Source organism: Cynocephalus volans, chromosome 8 (genome assembly GCF_027409185.1).
Source record: "Cynocephalus volans isolate mCynVol1 chromosome 8, mCynVol1.pri, whole genome shotgun sequence".
Lineage (NCBI taxonomy): Eukaryota > Metazoa > Chordata > Mammalia > Dermoptera > Cynocephalidae > Cynocephalus > Cynocephalus volans.
Window position 1 is genome coordinate 31,888,336 of NC_084467.1, and position 7,167 is coordinate 31,895,502.

Genomic DNA, 7,167 nt, shown 5'->3' on the forward strand with positions numbered 1-7,167 from the left:
TAGGCTTCCTGAAGTTGGACTTTGTCTGGCTCGCCATCATGTGCCCGGCACCTAGCACAGTGCCAGGCACATTCTAGGCACTCTGAATGAATGAATGCACGCACACACGCATGAACCAGAGACTTGGCCCAGTGGCTTTGTGCATCATGTTGACATCACACAGCTTGTGGCTGCCCCTATGGATTTAGGAATTGCCTCGGCACTGGCCTTTGGACAAGGAGCCCCAGGCTGTCGTTTTGCACTGGGCCTAATTATGTAGCTGGTTCTGAGCAGAGGGCTGAAGAAATTGGGAAATGATGACATGGGTGGAGGGGATTGGGGGGTCACGCTGAGAAGGAAGATGACATGAGGTCTCAGACTGTCCCTCCCTACCTGGACCTTGTCCTGGCTCTGCCACTAGGGGTCATGGAGGTCAGCCCTGGGCCCTCCTCCTCAGGAGAGCCATGCAGGCGAGGTCAAGGGCTTCTTCCTCTTCTTCCCGGCCATGGGCTTGGCTTCTTCCTCTTGGCCTCTCCCCATCCCATACTTCAGTGTTTGCTTTTCCTGGACACTTCAGTCCTTGAGGCCAGACCTTTGCTATAGGAAGGTTTAGCATTGCTTTAATTTTAAAATTTTGAAATATAGGGCTGGCTGTTTTGCTCCGTTGGTTAGAGTGCAGTATTGTAACACCAAGGTCAAGTGTTCAGATTCCCATACCGGACAACCAACAACAAAAAAAAGAAATATCTAAAAGTGCAGAGACTAATGTAACAAACACCAGTGTGCTCATCACCCAGAATAATCAACTGTTAACATTTTTGCTTCAGATATATATTTTATGTAAAATAAATAGAAAATCACAGATAAAAACTGAAGTCCTCTTTGTTCCTCTGCCCAGTCCAATTCCTCTCCCTCCTTTTCACTCCCAGGAGCAGCTGTTATTATTAATTTGATGTGTATCCTTCTAATCTATTCCTATAAACAAAACAGAATGTGTATTTCATAGTAACATTATTCATAAAAGCCAAAAAGTGGAAACAACCCAAATGTCCATCAACCGACAAATGGATAAATAAAATGTGGCATATCTATACAATGGAATATTATCAAGCAATAAAAAGAAACAAAGTGCCAATCCATGGATCAGCCTTGAAAACACTCTAATGGAAAGGAACCAGACACAAAAGACTACATATTGTATGACTCCATTTATACAAAAAAGGCAAAAGATAGGAAGTAGATTTGTGGTTGCCAAGTGCTGGGGGAAAAGGGGAATGCAAGTGGCCACTTAATCGTGATGGGGCTTCTTTTTGGAGTGATGAAAATGTTCTGGAATTAGGTAGTGGTGATGGTTGCAAAACTCTGCAAATATACTAAAACCCACTAATTGTATACCTCTTTTTTTTTTTTTTTTTGGTCATGTTGTTTTTGGCAGCTGGCCAGTGCTGGGATCCAAACCCTTGAACTTGGTGTTAATTATATGCTTTAAAATGGCTAAAATGGTGAATTTTTTCATTGCAGTAAAAACACATAACATTAAGTTTACCATCTTAACTGTTTTAAGTGTACAGTTCAGCAGTAAGTATATTAATAATGGTGTGAAAAAAACAGATCTCTAGAACTTTTTATCTCACAACACTGAAATGCTATACCCACTAAACACTAATTCTCTCTCCCCTCTCCCCCTTGGCAACTACCTTTCTACTTTCTGCTTCTATGATTTTGACTACTTTAGATACTTCACGTGAGTGAAATCAGACTGTATTTGTCCTTTTGTAACTGGCTTATTCTGCTTAGCATGATGTCCTTAAGGTTCATCCATGTTGTAGCATGTGACTGGGTTTCCTTCCTTTTTTAAGGCTGCATAATATTCCGTGTATGTATATACCACGTTTTCTTTGACCTCTCATCTGTTAATGGGCATTTTTGGTTTGCTTCTCCCTCTTGGAGATTGTGAATAATGCTGCGATCAACATGGGTATGCAAATATCTCTTTGAGATCCTGCTTTGAATTCTTTTGGATATATACACAGAAATGGTATTGCTAGATTATATGGTAAGTCTGTTTTTAATTTTTTGAGGAACCTCCACACTGTTTTCCTTAATGGCTATACCATTTACATTCCCACCAACCCAGTGCATGAGGGTTCCAATTAACTCTGCATTTTCACCAGCACTTGTTATTTTCTGTTCTTTTGGTAGTGACCATCTTAATGGGTGTGAGGTGATTATTATGTGAATTTTATTTCAATGATTTTTTACAATGTGATTTTAAAATATTTTCTTGTAGATATAATACTGCGACTTGTTTACTTGTTTATTCACATCTTATTGCTAGATATAGATCTGGTTCATTTATTTTATGGCTCAATTGTCTTTTATTGGAGAAACGTGGCATGATTTATTTTTCTACTGGTGGACATTACTGTCGATGCAATTTTTCTCTGCTAGCAGTGCTGCCATGAACAGCCTTGACAGTCTCCTGGGGCACATTAGGGGAGAATTTCTGTAGCGTAATATAATTGCTGGGCTGGAGGGAATACAACTTTTCTGGATATTGTCAAATTGCTCTCTAAGTGGTGGTATCATTTACACTCCCATCAGCAGCTTATGAGTTTCCATAAGTCCTTGCCCCCAACACTTGTTATGATCAGATTTTTAAATTTTTACCTGTCAATGGTTATGCAATTTTAATTTGCATTGGTATTTTCTTTCTTTCTAGATTTTTTCCCTTTTGTTTCTTTTTTCTTCTTTTTTCCTCCTCCTTCTTTTCCTTTTCCTTCCCTTCCTTTCCTTTTGGTATTTTCTTGCCTATTCTCGGACCTTGGCACTTTGATGTGGATTTGCAATCAGTCTGTCTAGTTTCATGAAAAAACCTGTCAGATTTTTTTTTATTGGAACAGTTTTGAAATTAGAGATTTATTTGCAGATTAACTGACACATTACTATATTGAGTAGTCTCATCCATGAACAAATTATATATTTCCATTTATTTAGGTCTTTATTTTTCATAGCAGTTTTAGGTTCACAGCAAAATTGAGCAGAAAGTACAGAGCTCCCTACACCCTCTGCCCGCACATATGCACAGCCTCCCTGCTCTCCCCATCCCCCATATCCACACCAGAGTGACACATCCTGCACCAGAGTGGTACATTTGTTACAACTGATGAGCCTACATTGAAACATTATTATCACTCAAAGTCCACAGTTTACATTAGAGTTCACTCTTGGTGTTGTATCTTCTCTGGGTTTTGACAAATGTATAGTGACATGTATCTACCATTATAGTGTCATACAGAATAGTTTCATTGCCCTAAAAATCCTGTGTGTTCTGCTCCATTCATCCCTCTCTCTACTCTAACCCATGTCAACCACAGATCTTTTAACTGTCTCCATAGTTTTGCCTTTTCTAGAATGTCATGTAACAGGAATCATGCTATGTGTGGCCTTTTCAAATTGGCTTCTTTCACTTAGTAATATGTATGTAAGGCTTCTTGTCTTTTTATGACTTGATAGCTCATTTCTTTTTAGAGCTGAATGATATTTCTATTGTATCGATGTACCACAGTTTGTCCATTCACCTACCAAAGGAAATCTTAGTTGCTTCCAAGTTTTGGCAATTATGAACAAAGCGGCTGTAATCATCCATGCACAGGTTTTTGTGTAGATGTATGTTTTCAACTTATTTGGGTAAATACCAAAAAGCATGAGTACTGGAACATACGATAAGAGTGTGTTTAGTTTTGTTCTTTGAAGGTCTGGAAAACTCAGCTGTGAAGTTTACTGAACCTGTTGTTCTTTGTTTGAGTGGGGGAGTCGGGTAACTTATTTTTCATGAGGATCATTTTCCTGGAGACATTTTGTCTCACAGGGACCCACATGGGCTAGTCCTTTCTGGTTTCCTTTGAGGAAGCCCAGTCTTTCACTTAGTCCCGTAAGACTAATAGGATCCAGGAGACTAAGGAAGGATTGGGATGTTTTATTTGTAGAAACTACTGGCTTTGGGGCTACATACACTACTCGGGGATTTTGTATTCAGCTTAGCAGTTACGGCGTTGTTATTTTAATTGACCACTAGAGGGCAGTAATGGATCAATAACAGGTACAGTATAATAAAGGGGCTAAAAACAATTAACATACAGTAAATTAAAAGGTAGATTTTCCCCTTTCTGCCCATAAGAACCCTGAGTTTTAGAGAAATCAAGAAACTTGTTCAAATCATGTATTCCAAATCTGGAATTTTAATGTAGGTCCATCTGACTCCAAGTTTCATTGTTTCTGGTATGGATACAAATAATTCTTCTTTCATTCTTTTTTTTTTTCCTATTAATTCATTCATTTGAGAGCAACGAAGCAGAGTGGCTAAGAATTCAGTCTCTGTAGTCAGACCATTTAGATTAAAATTCTGGCTCTATCACACACTAACCAGCACTGTAAGTGCTCTGTGCCTCAGTTGTCTTATCTGTACATGGGGATATTAGAACTTACCTCATAAAATTATTGCAAAAGTGAGATGAGATGATACATGAAAAATGTTTAGAACAGTCTCTGGTCCTTTGTAAGTACTCAGTAAATTCAAGCTATTGGTATTATTAACTCAACCAATATTCACGAAGCAACTGTGGTGTTCTAATACCACTGTGCTAGGTATGGGGATAGCAGCCATACACATGCACAGATCTCTGCCTCTCACGCTTACATGCCAGGAAGGGAGACAGACTAAACAAATAAGAAAAATTTGGTATTTTTCTTAGTATGAGTGTGAAGATGGCCAAAAATAGAGCATAGAAGGAAGGGATCTGGGAGGGCTGGGGCTGGAGGATGACGGCGATTTACAACAGGGCCATCAGAGGGCTGCACTGAAGCGACACCCAGCAAAATCCAACGAACGTGAGACAGCTACGCTGACATCTAGGAGTGATGTGGACATCTGGGAGCACAGCATTTGGGCAGAGAGAAGAGTAAGGGATAAGGCCCTGAGACAGGACTGTGCCTGCCTTCCAGGAATGGCAAAGAGGACAGAGTGGTGGGAGGGAGTGAAGGATGGGTGAGGGTGAGTCCTGTGAAAAGGGGCCAGAGGGGAGACTGTGGTGCCAATGGTGTAGGGCCCTATAGCCATCAGCCCTCAGAGGGCTTTGGCCTTTACGTGGCCTGGAAAGTCACTGGAGGGCTGTGAGCAAAAGGGTGACCTCATCTGACTTGTTTGAGGTCCCTCTAGCTGCTGTGAGGAGAGTGGTCTGCAGGGGCAGGGGCAGTGGCAGGGAGCCCAGGGAGGAGGCCACTGCAGGGATCTGGAGGAGAGATGGAGATGAGACAAGGTCTTGGGTTGGGGGCCAGCAGTGCCAGGGGCAGGAAGTGGACAGGTTCTGGATATGTGTTGAAGACAGAGCTGATGGGATTTGCTGACGACCAGATGTGGGCTGTGAGAGACAGAGGGTGTCAGAGACAACTCCAGGGTTCTTAGCCTGAGCAACTGGAAGGACAGGGTTGCCATTTCCTGAGATCATGCAGATTTGGGGAGGAGTGTGTCAAAGATGGAGAGCAGGAATCAGGAGTTTGTTTTTGGACATGTTAGTTTTGGATGCCTCTGAGACATTGGCTGCTGGATATCCAAGTCTGGACTTCAGGGGCCTGGGCTGGAGATGTAGATGTGGCAGCTTTGAGCCTCACTCACCAACACACAGGGAGGTGGCAGAGCTCTGTCCAGGACTCAGGCCTGTGTTCCTCCCTCAGCACCACACACATAGGCTGTGTCCTAGGGAGCCTGCTGTAACCTCTTTCCCAGACACCCCACAGCTCCCCACACTGGGTCTCCCAACAGGAGCACCATCCTGGGTGTCCGAGGCAGTGTGGGGGCCACCCACACCTCCTCCTCACTGTTCATTGCACAGGGACAGGCACTTCTAGCCACAGTTATTCCCAGATGACAGGAAGGAGCCTGGAAATCTCCAAACCTGGTTACTCATTAACCCAGTCCTGAGTGAGGGCCAAGTGGACAGGCCTCATTTTCTCACAGAGCTGGTGACGGCTAGTCCAGGGAAGGCAAATGGGTTTCATCTTCTGTGCCAACCTTGACTAGTTAAGTCTGGCTCAGGGTAGGACTGTCTTAAGAATAAGGGGGCAGTAATCTATTAGCAATGTCTGCCGTGGTAACAGGATCAGGGAGTGGGTGCTCATGCCCCAGATATTTGTCATTCCTTATCTACCTGCAAATCCTCGCTTCAGAGGGCCCACTGGGGCACCATGCAGTGTGGGTCGTCAGGCAGCTTCCTGACACTCTCAGGTGGAACAAGAAGCTTTCAGTCAAAAGCCGACACCTTCTGCTGCACTTCACTCCCCCACCAGCCGTCTAATGAGGGCCTCTCTGCAGCCCTTTGGGGCAAAGAATCAACTGCACAGAATTTGTGGCTCTGGCAAGGGCGTGGTTGGCCGCCACAGCCCCACAGCTGTCTTTCTTAGTGGGCAGTTGACCTCAATTAACTGGGAGGGCCATGGTCTTTTTTTTAGGGGGAACACATCTTTCAACCTTTAGAAAGATGAAGAATTAATTAATCTCTGCTACCTGGGATGGAACTTTCTTTCTTACAGCGTACCTGATGTGTGTATTTGACTTAACCTCAGGGAGATTTAGAATTAAGTATAGCATTCTAAACCAAGAATTAAAACCTTAGTATTAATATTTCTTTTTAAAGAAGAAATCTAGATGAATTTAGTTTTTTATATAAATAGATTCTTAGAACTTAAGGTTCACCATATTTATAAGTTGGATTTATTAGACTTATAAGAATGATTTAAATCTTCGGGAAGGATTTTGTTTGTTTTTTTGTTTTTCTTTTGTTTTTACAGCTGGCTGGTATGGGGATCCAAACTCATGACCTTGGTGTTATAAGGAAAGTTTTTGCTTATACCAGATAACCGAGGTACAAATCTATTCACCTATGAATGCACTTTAAAATGTTTGAAGATAGAAGTTTGTAAAAGGCCCCTTAGAAGCATTTGCTAAAATCTGCTAAATTTGCAAACAAGATTTGTAAGTTGAACTTTAAAGGTTAAAAAAGAACTAGTGTTTTATTTATTTTTATTTATTTTAAAAAAAGATGACCGGTAAGGGGATCTTAACCCTTGACTTGGTGTTGTCAGCACCACGCTCTCCAGGTGAGCTAACTGTCCATCCCTATATGGGGATCT